This window comes from Aquarana catesbeiana, linkage group LG05 (genome assembly GCF_042186555.1).
Source record: "Aquarana catesbeiana isolate 2022-GZ linkage group LG05, ASM4218655v1, whole genome shotgun sequence".
NCBI classification, from domain to species: domain Eukaryota; kingdom Metazoa; phylum Chordata; class Amphibia; order Anura; family Ranidae; genus Aquarana; species Aquarana catesbeiana.
The window spans coordinates 70,792,051-70,807,008 of NC_133328.1; the positions used below are offsets into that span (position 1 = coordinate 70,792,051).

General features: G+C 39.8%; 1 long non-coding RNA gene across 1 annotated transcript; it reads left to right on the plus strand.

The window, feature by feature from the left end:
* The first annotated feature begins 4,210 nt into the window (after positions 1–4,210).
* Positions 4,211–13,217, plus strand: LOC141145803 (uncharacterized). Its single transcript, XR_012244648.1, has 2 exons — positions 4,211–4,336; positions 12,196–13,217. It is a non-coding gene; the product is annotated as an uncharacterized lncRNA (long non-coding RNA).
* The last annotated feature ends 1,741 nt before the right edge of the window (positions 13,218–14,958 follow it).

Genomic DNA, 14,958 nt, shown 5'->3' on the forward strand with positions numbered 1-14,958 from the left:
TTTTATAGACTGCAATGGATGTAAACAGATATAAATAGGTGCACATCCATTTATATTGGCCTGCCCATAGGGATTACATGAGCCTGTTTTTCCTCCATTGGAATAGACTGAGAATGAATGCGGCTGTCATATACCTGACATCCATTTCTGTTCTGATCGGAGTCAGCAGGGGATCCATGTTTAAATCCCTTACTGAGGTGAATGGGAGGCACCTGTATGAAAAAGACTTAGAGCTAAATATTGCACTTGTTTTAGCTATGCTTACGTTTTGTATTTGCTGTTAAAAAAGTTACCATCTGCTGACATCCACTACATCTCGTGCAGCTTCTATATTTTGCATTTGGACCTTGCAAGGCAGTGCTCTAAGCTATACACAGACTGATGTAGGGATTTTTTTTTTGGGGGGGGGGGGATGGCTGCAGGAGCTACAAGCCTCCAAAACACCCAAAAGTGTCAAAGATCTACTTCAGCACCAGCACTGCTTACTCTCCATTCTGGAATCAATATCTACAACACAGGGACCTCAAATAACTGCATATCCAATATGTTTCTGTGATGGAAGTCCAGTGATGTCAGCTGTAATGAAAGTTGACTTTAAGAACACAAAAACAGTGAATTTCCTGTAAAAAGAGTTACCATTATTCTCAAATTATAGTTTTATTATGCCATCATTTTAAGTACAAAGAATGTTCATCTGGGGTCAAATTTAAATCCAATTTATGGATCTTTTTGTAGAGAGCAGGCAGCTATTACCTTCTTCCTGGCTACAAAAATTAAAAAGTATACTAAAAGCCAATTTGCATGTGTAAACAAACTTCTATGTCCGAGATGAGACTCCTTCAAATATTAATTATCTGCCTGAAGAAAGGAACCTTAGCGAGATATTCCGGCAATAGCTTTCTGAGACACGAGCCCTTATCTCCATTAAACAGAAATATGTGTTTTTTATGCCAATAACGGTGCTAGTGTGGTAAATTATTGATAGGGTCTGAACTATTTTATGGCTAATTATAAAAATAATGAGCTGCTCATCAAAGTAAGTTCATGTTTGAGCTTACTCTGCTGTATAAAGAGAGAAAACCTTCTTTTTCTCTGGATCTGACGGTCTGAGCTGCCTGTTGAACATCATAGAAATGTTGGACTTAGCAAGTCCATGTTGGCAATTATATATTATAATTTTTCTCTGCAATAATGTGGAGTTGTGTTCAAAGATAAGGCAAACTTGTGTTTCGGTATTTTGTTTACGGAAAGACAATTGCTGTCTAAAAGTAGATATCCATTCAAAACTTTATATATGTTACTTACATGTATTGTACTTATTTATGTATTTATTTATGTATTGTTTAAATTACATTTCTTTTTGCTTTATGTAAGTAACTGATGCATATATTGTCTATAATCTACTTTACCACTGGTATTTCCAGAGCAGAGCTTACAGTAAACTTTGCTATAGGCACTTTCGAGCAATTCATCCTCGAACTTCACAGAAGAACCACTAGTTATATTATTTACTAGTTAGTTATTTAGTTGTTCTTTCATCAAATCAACTCCCTATGCTTCCCCATTCCGGAGATGCTGTTCTACGTTTACATTAGAAAAAGGAAAGCTGGGAGGCTGCTGAGTCACTGCTGGGAATGATTTGAGCATCTTCAGTGCTTCTGCTGTGAACTTTGAAGGTGAATTGCTCCACAGTGCCTACAGCTGCAGAAGTAACTGAGGGCTTTTTTAAATGGCTAAAGAACCTTATTTATTTGCGTCTTTCTGCCTATTGGCAGGTATTTGGTCATCACCCGGGTCTACAGAGTCATAAAGGGCACTCTGTGGACCTAAGAAATGGGGAAAAGGGATCTTTTTTTTTTTTTTTGACGCAGAGATGGGCATAAACATAAGAAGAAAACAAACTTCTCTACACTTATTGTTTCTCTCCCAAGCTTCTTATGCCCTGTACACACTATAGGATTTTCCAACAGCAAAACCGTGGATTTTTATCTGAAGGATGTTGGCTTAAACTTGTCTTGCATACACACGGTCACACAAATGTTGTCGGAAATTCCGAACGTCAAGAACGCAGTGACGTACAACACGTACGACGAGCCGAGAAAAATAAAGTTCAAAAGCCAGTGCGGCTCTTCTACTTGATTCCGAGCATGCGTGGATTTTTGTGCATCGGACTTATGTACACACGATCTGAATTTCCGGCAACAAGTTTTGTTGTCGGAAAATTTGAGAACTTGCTCTCAAACATTTGTTGGCGGAAATTCCGCCAACGAATGTTCTATGGAGCAAACACACGGTTGGACTTTCCGACATCAAGTTCACATCCAACCTTTGTTGTCGGAAAATCCTATTGTGTGTACAAGGCATAAGAGTTGCACTGTGTGATATGATCTGTGTGCTCTACTGTAGCCATTGCTAAACACATAGGGAGATGTCTGCATGTGTAGATTATGTATGTCTTCCAACACCAGTCCAAGGACCCCATAAAAAGCATGGTTTTCGGGGTTCAGAGTGCAAGTACAGCTGTGCTGAGCAGCCATATCTCAAAATATGGACAGAAACCATTTTACCTTAGTGATTCCTAAAGGACTGGTCTGGGAAACACTGGAAAATATGTATGTATGAGCACTTCTGAAACCCACTGCCAATATATATTTGTCTAAGTGCAGGTGTGAGGTTGTGAACCTCGTGCCATCATGTAATTGTCATTGTACCCTTCAGAGACTTGGTGCTAGCATATGATAATCTGTGTCAAATTTAGAAAATCAGCACCACCATATTCTATTCTTCATGCATTTCAGAATACCATTGCCATTGTGGGTTTGTTTATGTGCACTCAAAGAACCCATTGCTGCTATATGATTTTTATCTATGTGCAATTTAGGAACTCAGTGACACCATATCATCTTTTATGTTCATTTCTGAATCCCAATGCCATCACAAGATTGTCTATGTTTTAAGAAAACTGTACCACTTTTTTTTCTATGTGCATGTGTAAACCCCGTGCCATCATATTATTTTATAAGCATATTTTTTAATCTGTGCATTTCAGAAACCAAGTGTGAGTATATGCTTGCTTTGCAACACTTGAGAAACTCAGTGCCATTATGTTATTGCACTTTAGAAGCTTATTATCATAACTTGGAGACAAACTATTGACAGAAAATATGCAATCCATCTAAATAGCTTTTTTTTGTCTCCTGGAGTCTCTCATACACAAAGACATTTTTACTGTCAATTAAAAATTTGGTGATCTGTGAGCAAACTTTAAAAGTTGATCCTCAATTACCAATAATGGAAATCAGCTAGGTCCAAATCAGAAAATAATCCACCTGATTTGATACCGAAATATTTTGCGCCTTATCTTTAAACTATAGTTCAATATAAATGTCCATAATCTATGTGTAAATCATGCATAAAGACCACCAGTGAAGCTGCAAACTCTTTTATATAACTTCCCCGTGAGTTTCACCACCATTCATAAACAGCCGCTTCCTACCAAAAAGCAAGAGAGCTATCAGCCACAGTACAACATACAGGCAGGAGGATGGAAACCACAGGGCTCACCACCAAGGAACGTAGCCCAGTACCAGCAAGCAGCAAAAACAGAAATCACAAATGCTCCATAGTGTAAAAAACACATCTTGTGTTTATTTACTAAAAGAAAGTTACTCACATAATACAATGTTCAAACAGTGACAAACAAATCAACGGTAGTCCGGCCCAGTGGCTTGATGACATCAGCACAAGTCCTGCCCTGACGTGTTTCGTCCTAGGAGATGTTCTCAAGGGGTTCAGCTGACAGTGCTGACAGATCATTATATATACAGTATACATATTGCTACCAATGAAAGCTGCTCTTGAGCCATGAACTTTCATCGCTTAAAATAAATAAACTTTTTTTCTTATTTGTGTTCTTATTAATTAACTCCACATGATTTGGCATTCAGGAAGGTTGAAGTCAGAACATCAATCCACCAAGATCATCATCATCTTTACTTTAATGTCTTCAGTAACCCATAGATATACTAGCTGCAGTAGCCTATAGTAACTATGTACTTGCAAAATTAGTTCTAATTGGTTACAGCACTCTCGGTTCACAAAAACATAGCATTTTCATTCTTTCACTAGGTTTAAATGCAATCAATACGTTTACTTGCAAATAAAAATGGGATTGTTAAACTGTGGTATTCCATGGCTAAATATAGAACATTTCATCTCCACAGAGGCCTCAGATACAGACGGAAACGAGTTACATTTAGGTCTTTCGAATGGGACAGCATTGTGCACAGATCATGCTGGGCTGTTTATCCACAGATGTTTTGTTACCATTAAAAAGGTAAGCCATTTATGACATTATATATTGCATAATATGTTATTAAAATGATGTATCAGATCCATTTTCCATCATTGTCTTAATAATGACAAAAAGAACATTTGTTAGTCTGTTATTAATTCTCTGGTCCCTACAGCATATAAGATTAAAAGGAAACCTGGCAGCTAGAAATAACAGTATCCATCACTGAGTGATATTGTGTTCTGTTCATTGTGTGTCCACGGTTTGTGCTCAATAGCACAGCTTGCTCTCCAAGCCCATTGTCAGCACTAGATGCTGTGTGAGGGCCCAGTACATATCATTAGCACAGTCGCTCTTTCTGTGTGTTTTTTTTTTTTCTTTTCATTCTGGCCTAATTACCATCTTTTATACTTTTAGGTTACAATTTTTACTTTAAAGAGAATCTCCTGACATTTATATATATTTAAAAATACCTGGTTGTGCTTCCTCCCAACCTTATAAAACCATTTTTCAATTGAACAATTGTTATAATCTGAAAACCAACTTTTGCCAGCAGAAAGTTGAAATCATCCAAGCAGTGGGAGCTAAAGCTGTGGATGGAAGGGGGAAGTACATACAAGAGCTTTTGGTTGGATAGAGTAAGGCTGGACTTCACCAGAGTGAAGAAGTTTGTTAGAATTCTAAAGATCAGGCAAGACGTGGGAGAGTGGCATGGAGTGATCAAAATACAGTATTGAAATGACTCTACCATTATTTATGTGTAACTCTTACCCCCGAAGGAGCTTCTTGGTAAGAGGGGTTCTCCGTTCTCTGAACTGCTCCGTCCCTTCTGACACACCTGGTTATATGATAGAATGCTGCAAACACCTGCCTCAAAGTAATTATTAGTACACAACTGTATTAGCATATAGAATTAGACACCAGGCTACGTTATTGCAAATAAGTAAGTATGTTATTGCAAGGCAAACATAAAAAGGGCAATGTGCAAAAGAAAAAAGTAGGTCAAATTAATCCATTTGAATGCAATGAACTAACTGACATGAATATCTGGCTATAATATGGCAGTTAATCCAGATCACAGAGATGCTAAGCAAAATATAACTTGTATCAATAGCAATGGTTAAAAAAACAACATAAACCATGAACTGTATGAACAATAAACAGTGTAAATCAGTGGTCTCCAAATGGATGTGGCCCTTTGTTTGCATTTATCTGGCCTTTGGGACACTTTTCCTCCAACTGACACCAATAATGGGCACCATTCTCCCCACTGACACCATCATTGGGGCATTATTCCTCTCACTAAATCCAATGAAGGGGCATTGTTTACTCCCACTGATGCCAGACATTTTTTACTCCCACTGGCCACAGTCCAGCACCAATAATGCCTGAAGGACAGCAGTGAACTGACCCTTTGTTTAGAAATTTTGGAGATCCCTGATGTAAACAGTAAAAGGCACACAGCAACTCCTCTGCAATAAATCACTAACAGTTGTATCAGAATGCACTCTGTATATATCCCCTTATGTATAGGTTGTGATATACTATATTATTTATATATATATATATATATATATATATATATATATATATATATATATATATATATATATTTCTGAAATGGGGTATCCGTGTAAGGTCATAGTTCTGTAAATGGCACAGGACTTGCTACATCAGCCGGCTAACAGAAGTACCCAAACTGTGTGGTGGTGCACTTATTATCATCTTTTTAAGACTGCATGCAGTGAATGCTTTGGGAGCTGCTAGGCAAATAAGCAGTCTCCTGTTGTGCGAAAGTGCAAAACAGTGATAGAACAAACACAGCTGCAGTTGCTCACCTGACATACAGCAGACTTTGGCCTAGAATCTTGTCTGTCAGCAGTCCCTCTGGCTCTGTCCTTATGAATCTGGTCCTTAAAAACTCAGTCCCAGCCCTCCGTAGTTTGATTTGAGCTCTCTGGTCACAAAGAATGCAGGTCTCACACTCTGGTTGAGGCACACATGGGTACGTAACACCCTAGGGCGTGTAGAGCTCCAGTACCCAGCAGCAAGAGAAAGTTCTTCTCAAAGCCAGCGAGAAAACTTGCACAACTCTCCTTCTTTTACAAAGTGTATTTTGTAGTTCACAGCCCTCTTCACTTTCACAGTGCAGCTCTCCTTGCAAACTACATTTCCCAAGGTTCCATGTGGCTGCAGCATAGTCATTCTAGTCTATTCTGTCTCTCTGACTACTCCTGGTGTGCAGACACCATGGTGAGGGGGATAGAGGGATGTAAGCAAACAGGAAAAGACAGCGGCAGCATCGTGTACTGAGGACAGCCGTGCAGGCATCTGTGCACCCAGTTACATGTGCTTTCCCAACCTGTGCAATGATGTTTTTGTAAGCTCTTTATTGCTCCTTTCTTATGTCACAGGTCCCAGTCTTTAGTTATCCTTGGGAATAATTCACACCTATACAGATTTTTAAAATCTGTTTCTGCAGTGCTTTTTGCAGTCCGTTTTGCACCTGCGTTTTTTATGTGTTTTCACACTTTTTTGAAGCGTTTTGCATTTTGCATGCTTTTTTTTGGCCAATTTGTTGTAGAGAAGATTAAAAACTGCAAAACGTGTCAAAAATGCATTAAAAAACGACATGCTTTTTTGCAGCGTCCCCATTGAAGTCTAAACCTAAAACGCACTATTTTGTATTAAAAAAATGTCTCTGACACTTTCCAAAAATGCAGTGGCTGAAAAAAGCATGGATGTGAACGTGTCCCATAGCAAATCATGTTAAATGGTCTGTAGTGCGTTTTTGCAAAAAGCACCAAAAAACGCGAAGGTGTGAACCAGGTCTTAGACAGCAGCTGTGGACACAATGAGGTTGATTTGTGTTGTGCTGTCAGCTTGTTTAATTAAGCTTTGACAAAAAAAAACTGGAAACTGGTTTCGATTTTTGGGTTTAGCAGGGCTGCACCAGATTTTGCTCTCTTCATTTATACTAAACCAACTCGTGAGACTTTGTCACCTTCCAATTTTATTTTATTTTCCTACACCTGCCTTCTGACTCTAGTAAAAAAAAAAATCCAGTCTATTGGGGAAAGAAGGGGTGATGTAATTGAATCCAGGAAGATTCAACACAGACATACTTTTGGTAGATTTTTACTGAGTTTCCACAGCTGCTAGCTAGAGAGGAATTGCATGGGTCACTCTCTTTATGGTATTCAGTTATATGGCACAGCAAGAAGGAGATGATCATACAGATGTGTGTGTATTACATTAGAAATGTTTTGTGGGTTAAAACTCTTTCTTTAAAGCCCATCTTTGATTATACATGTTTATTCAGTGATATCCACAGTGTTTCTGCATCTTATATATATATATATATATATATATATATATATATATATATATATATATATATATATATATATATATATATATATATATATATATATATATATATATATATTTAGAGGTGAAATGTCAACACCCCACTTCCCAGTTCTAATGGAGGACTTGCTGTCAGCTCAATTCCATTCCATTTTAGTTCTCCCAGGTTACAAAGTATACTTTAAGGGCTGGTTCAACTACAGCTATTCCAAAGATCTCAGGTTTTGGGCTTGGCAGTGATGTTAGTCCTTGTACATACTATATGGATATTATCCCAAGGAAATGAAAGGCATTAGGTTTAACTGATAGAAGGAGTGGATTATAGCATTTTTTGGCTTTTTCCCTTTAGAACTGTTGTAATACATCCTTGAAGATGATGGATGGAGGATATATTAGTACCCCCTAGTGGAAGGGCCTTGTATTATTTTAGACAAGTTAGAGTAGATTCATCAATTATACCCCTTGGCTTTTTATTGGGTGGTGGTGGTGTGGGGTGGGTGGTTTGCTTAGAGGCCCCTTAAGGGGTTGGGGTCCCCACATATCTCCACCCATCTAGACATCTTAACCGGGTCTGCCACTCATGGGTATACATGTGGACAATATAGACAATTATTCATTGTGTTATTTAGTTTAGATTGTTACATTTGGCTTTTTATTGGGTGGTGGTGGTGTGGGGTGGGTGGTTTGCTTAGAGGCCCCTTAAGGGGTTGGGGTCCCCACATATCTCCACCCATCTAGACATCTTAACCGGGTCTGCCACTCATGGGTATACATGTGGACAATATAGACAATTATTCATTGTGTTATTTAGTTTAGATTGTTACATTTGTATACAAAGATACTGATGGCTCCTGAGGAAGTGGACACTTTGATGTCAGTTATTTTTTTAAATATGTGCTTTTATGATATTTTGTACAAAAAGCAGAACTTTTTTCTTTATTTACAATATATGCTGCATTTGTAATAAACATTAGCATTTTTTAGCAAATGTTGTACCTCAAAAGTCCCATCTTTATAACAAGTTTTTAGATTTATACAATTTTAGGAATGTGGCACCCAAGATGGTTTTAATTTCCATTTGGTTTAATATTTAGTTTGAATTTACATTCAAAACCTTTTAGTTATTCCATACCTTAGTTTCAGTGAATATACTGATCAGCCATAACATTATGACCACCCACCTAATATTTTGCCACCAAAACAGCCCCGGCCCGTTGAGGCATTGACTCCACTAGACCTCTAGACCTCTGAAGGTATGCTGTAGTATCTGGCACCAAGCAGTAACAGATCCTTTAAGCCTTCTTCCTATGTTGCATCCTGGCGCTACCTCTTCCCCAGGTAAACAACATGAACACACCCAGCCCTCCACATGATATAAAAGAAAATGTGATCAGAACAGGCCACCTTCTTTCTTTGCACTGTGGTCAAGTTCTAATGCTCACCTGCCCATCGTAGGCACTTTTGGCTGTAGACATGGACACCCCTACAGATCTGTGGCTATGCAGCCCCATACACAACAAACTACGATGCCCTGTGTTCTGACACCTTTTTATTGGAAACAGCTTTAACTTTTTCAGCAATTTGAGCTACAGCCTTTGCTCTCCACATGCATCAATAAGCCTTGGTTGCCTATGACTGTTTACTTTTTTCCTTCCTTGAACCACTTTTGGTAAGTCCTGACCACTGCAGACTGGAAACATTCCACAAGAGCTACAGTTTTGGAAATGCACTAATCCAGTCATCTAGCCATTACAATTTGGCCCTTGTTAAAGTCTCTCAAATCCTTACGCTTGCCCATTTTTTCTGCTTTGAATACATCAAGTTTCAGGAACATGTTGACTTGGTGCCTAATATATCCTATCCACTTTCAGGTGCCAGCGTAACGAGATAATCAATATTATTCACTTCACCTTTCAGTGTCCATGATGTTAAGGCTGATCAGTGCATATCACTTAAAGCAGGGGTCCACCTATCTATCGTTTTTTTTTTTTTTGAGTTCATTCACAAACTTTTCTTCTCAGCATTACATACTCACATATTGTGTGTAATATGTCCGCCTGTGTCAGATTTTGTTGGAAAGAATAACTTATATTATTCACTGCAGGCGGTTTCCATCTTCATTGTGGGCATTTGAAGCCCACATGCATTTATTTCCTGGATGCGGTGAATGCTGTGCTCCCAGCATTCACCGCTCGTTCCCGCACATGCTCAGTGGCATTCTGGGAAGCCTGAGACTAGCTCCCAGGATTCTGTGTGGAGTCTGGGAGAGGCTAGAAACACGCCTACTCCCACGGGAGGAGAACCAGGAAGTGCAAAGAAGAATAGAAAAATAAAAGGTAATTACGGTGATTAAAATTTTTTTTTAAACGGCATGTCAGCATCTAGGCAAGAAAGAGAATACATACAGATATTGTTCAAAATTTGGGTGGAACCCCGCTTTAAAGCGATACTAGACACACACTGTTTAATTGACATTGTCCCCTCTAATTATGTATGTGGATGATGGAACTGTAATTATTTAAATAAAAAAGAACATCTAAGTACCTTTCTTCTAATTGATATACAGCTGTCACATGACCCAGCTCTTTCCCAGCCTGTCTGCAGGGAAACATAAGCAGGAGGAGTGTCTAGTCATCTGCTGCTGGTTACATGTTCAAAAAAAAAAAAAAGAGTAAAAATAAATAAATAAATAATATCAATAAACAGTTTTAAATTGGCATACAAATATATATTTGAAATTAAATATTTATTATATTGTGGAAATAACATGGTGTGGGTGGATTACTGCCAGTCACAGGCTGTGTCACACTCCTCCAAGCTGTGTCTTAGAATAAGAGGAAGGTGAAGCCTTCATTAAGCTACATGTAATATCTCACCCTCATTGTGTTTAGCTGGTTAGTGAGCATGGAGGAGGAGGGAGGGGGTGGGCCGTCCTTTACCACTGTGTATAAGCCCACATGTGTGATTCTATATTCACATGAAGTGCTCAGATGTGATAGGGAGGAAATGCTCAGCATAGAAACTCAATGAAAACTGAGCATGTGCATAGCTGCCACCAAAGCTGCGAAATCCCTATCTGAATTGGGGACATGAAAAGAAAATGGAGATAGAGAGCAGCAGGATCAATCAGATGTTTTTCAGAATACAGAAAATCGCTCTCATAGTGACAAAGTGAGTATAAACAGCAAGATTTGCCAATTGATATGTGTCTGGGGTATACACACTAATTTGTACGTGATCTTAACAAACAAAAAAAAAATATTGAGTCTGTGAGTTGCATTGTACTGTATGTTTATTGTTTTATTTTCTTTAATATGTTTTGTTATCAAATGTTCCTCCTTTTGATACTCCTTTGATAATACTTATGTGTTATTTTTTTCTTTTTTTTTTGTCTACACAAAAAAATGGTTAAAAAAATTGCCTGATTAAAAAAAGATTCACCATCACATACAACGGTATAGTTGGCCCATCAGCTTCCGCATTACACATTGGATAAATCCTCTTTGACAACGATAGCCAGATGCTGTAAGATAAAGACAGATGAACGTTCTGCAAACATCCTTAACAGACCCCTTAATTTGTAATCATACTAGCTCATAGTGATTTAAGTTTTTTTAAATGTTCAACTGCAAAAAGGTGCAACATTTAATAAAAAAGATAAAATTATGGTAAGTTCCGGATCACCTTGTTGTGAGAGACCGTTATAAATATCAACTGGTTAGCTTTATCACCACCCTAAGTGAGATCTGAAATGTAGTCAACAGACCTGAAACTAATTTATATAATAAAAAGAGATCTTCATAGATATGCACACTTTCTGAATATTTAGACTCTTATCAATAAATTGCCTTACTTAGAGTGCTTGAACTCTACCCAGATTTGATGTTAAAGTGAAGGACTGGAATATCCATAATTTTAAACATGGATAATAAACAGCATGAATGTCACAGAAGTGAAAGATACTTAAAAATGCCTGGACATGTAGAATTTCAATACAGAATTAACAATTGGTCTTAGAGCCCTTTCACCCTGGGGCGGGGGCGGCATCGGCGGTAAAACGCCGCTATTATTAGCTGCGTTTTACCGTCGGTATGTGGCCGCTAGCGGGGAGGTTTTACCCCCCGCTAGCGGCCGAGAAAGGGTTAAATACCACTGCAAAGCGCCTCTGCAGAGGCGCTTTGCCGGCGGTATAGCCGCGCCGTCCCATTGATTTCAAAGGGCAGGAGCAGTGAAGGAGCGGTATACACCCTGCTCCTTCACCGCTCCGAAGATGCTGCTGGCAGGACTTTTTTTACCGTCCTGCCAGCGCATCGCTCCAGTGTGAAAGCCCTCGGGGATTTCACACTGGAATGAAAGCAGCGGCACTTTCGGGTCGGTTTGCAGGCGCTATTATTAGCGCAATAGCGCCTGCAAACCGCCCCAGTGTGAAAGGGCTCTTAAAGTGGTATTAAAGCTTCAGTTTTTATTTTAATCTTTTTAAAATAACAAACTTGTTATACCAATCTGCTCAGCTCCGAATCTCTTCTTTTCAGGTCCCTGCCGATGCTCCTCCACCTTGAACAGTGCCCCCAGAGAAAGCTGCAAGCTCCCCCACCCACTCTCGTCTCATTGACTTACTGGCTGTGATTGACAGCAGTGGGACTCAATGGGCTCCTTCTGCTGTCTCAGCCAAGCAGGGAGTGTCCCAAGACAGCCGAGGCTCTTGAACATCACTGGATCGGAGGGAACTCAAATAAGGATTGGGGGGGCTGGAGGGGGCCGCTGCACACAGAAGATTTTTTTACCTTCATACATAGAATGCATGAAGGTAAAAAACCTTCAGCCTTTATAACCACTTTAAAGCGGTAGCAAACCGCAGTTGATGGGGAAAAAAAATCCCCTGCAAGGCAATGTCATAATGTGGTAGTATGCATCGCATATTTACTTACCTTGGAGCAAAGCCCTTCAGCACAACGCTGTCACCGCTGAGAGGGTTGACATCTTCCCCCCCCGGTCTTCCCTCTGGGTTTGCGTCTGCTGGCTACATGAGTAGCTCACGCGCATGCGCTGTATGACGGACATGCTAAGAGCATGCGCCGGTACCGTCACTGGCTGCGTGCACTCTGAATATATCAGAAACTGTGCAAGTTTAGGAGATATTCACACTACCTACAGTACAGGTAAGTGTCAGGGCTGGGCTCAGCCCTTCCTTCTCAAAGCTGGCCGCTCAGCTGTTGGCTAATTGCCAGCTCCTATCTCTCCACAGTGATTCACATGTTGATGATATCCTGCTCGTCAGTCCTACTTAATTAAGCCGTCCAGTCCAGATGGTCTCTGCCTTCGCCTTGCTCACATCTCTAGAGACGCTCTCCTGTGTTCCTGTTAAAGACTTGCTTGGCTAACATTCCTTCTGGTTCCAGATCCTACTTGCTGTTCTACTACGCTCATCTCTGGCTCCCTGACGTTTTGACTTGTCTGACTATCCGTTCCGGTTCCTGAACTGTGGCTATGTTTTGACTAAGTTTACTCTGTTTACCTTTTTTTATTATTATTAAACAAGTGTGATTTAACTGTACTTCTGTCTCTGTCTGATTCATGGTTTCTGACAGTAAGCTTTACCATAGACTTGCCTGTAGGTACAAGTGGTAGAACAGAGTTTACTACCTGTCACGTACCTGATCTGAGGCCAAGGTGCTGAGAGGGCTCCCCTTGCGGCTAAGTGCGATAGACCCCCGAGGGTGGTACAGGTAGTGTTGCGCCCAAAGAAGCACAGGTACTGGAGAGCTGGGCCGGTGATCAACTGGCGAAATCTAAAGGTAGCAGGATACACAGCAAGGCAGATTTCACTCAGAGAACTTCAGATGTACTTGGCAATCAGTGCATGCAGGAAACAAAAGTAAAAGCCAGGTTGAGGGTCAAACACTCATGATCCTACAGGAGGTAGAGGCAGGTAGCAGGAACAGGAACTTGGCTGAGGTCATACACAGGAGGGCAAGCAGATAAGAAGTAGCAAAGTCTGTAAGGCCAGTGGGTTTCATACACAGGTGATCAAGTAGAAGCAAAGTCCGTAAGGCAAGCTGGGGTCACAACAGGAAATCCAAGGAATATACACAAAGGCTCAGAAACACAGGAAGGCTGACGACAATCCAGCAATTTTATAGGCTTAGCAGCAGTCTTTTATAAGCCAGCAAGTGGCCACATCTGTCACGTAATATGTGTGTTGCGCACACGCGTTCGCACATTTGCGTGCGCCTGGTCGTGGGAATGCGCCAAATGCGCCCATTACCAGTCAACATTGGCAGCTCTTCTTCGATTACTTCCCTGACACTACCACTTTAAGTTGGGTAATTTTATGAGCACAGCACTATTATACCATTGAGTCTCACAATAACTAGATTCCAACTTTAATTTACCAGCTGTAATTTTTAGCATCTTTGTCTGAATTGTGGCTATGAAGCATTACTAATAATTCTTAAAGTGTATGTAAACCCTAACAATGAACAATTCTTATTTGCCGTTTAATCTGTTAAAAATATCATTGGAAGAGTTTTTGTTATATCTGTTTGATAAGTGCAAATAATACCTGTTGATCCTGCTAGAAAGCTAGAGCTGTCCTTTGCCCTGTTTACTGTACCTGTGTTACCATAAGCAGTCTAATTTACCCTCTCGGGTCCTTTTTTGGACTACAGAGCACTCCTCCTCCATGTTGCGGAGATGAGGAGAGGGGGTGGGATTTATCTAGTTTTTTCAAGATACTCTAGGCAGGGCTGGCACCCCTTCTTGCAATTTATAACAGGAAACTAGAAGCGGAGCCCACAGAACTTTAAGGTGATAAAACATGGGAAATTATGCATGCATTGTGCTGCATTTTTTAAATTCTGTCTGACACTTAAAAGCAAAAATGTAATATATTGCAGCTTACCAATCCTTACACGTGGTGGCTGCATTCGTTTTCTTTTTTATTTTTTTCCCCTTTGTATTTACCTTGTAATCTGACCAGTAACACACCTCCTATGTGAGAGTGCCTCCACTCTGGATGAAGAAGCACAGGGGGCAACTTTGTACAGCAGAATTGTCAGTCTGGAAGGAGGATAGTGTTAGATACACTAGTGGATTTAAGCACACTAACAAATTGAAGGCGAACTCCAGCTTAAACATTATAAGCATTTACTGCAAACATATTTTTCTTTTTGGGATAAAGGTTTTACACAAATAAATAAAAGCTGATCATTGTAAGCACAACTGTCAGCGTTAAATTGTTTCTCTCATCCCTGTAACTACTACAACAGCAGGAGAACTTGTTCCATTGAAAAAAA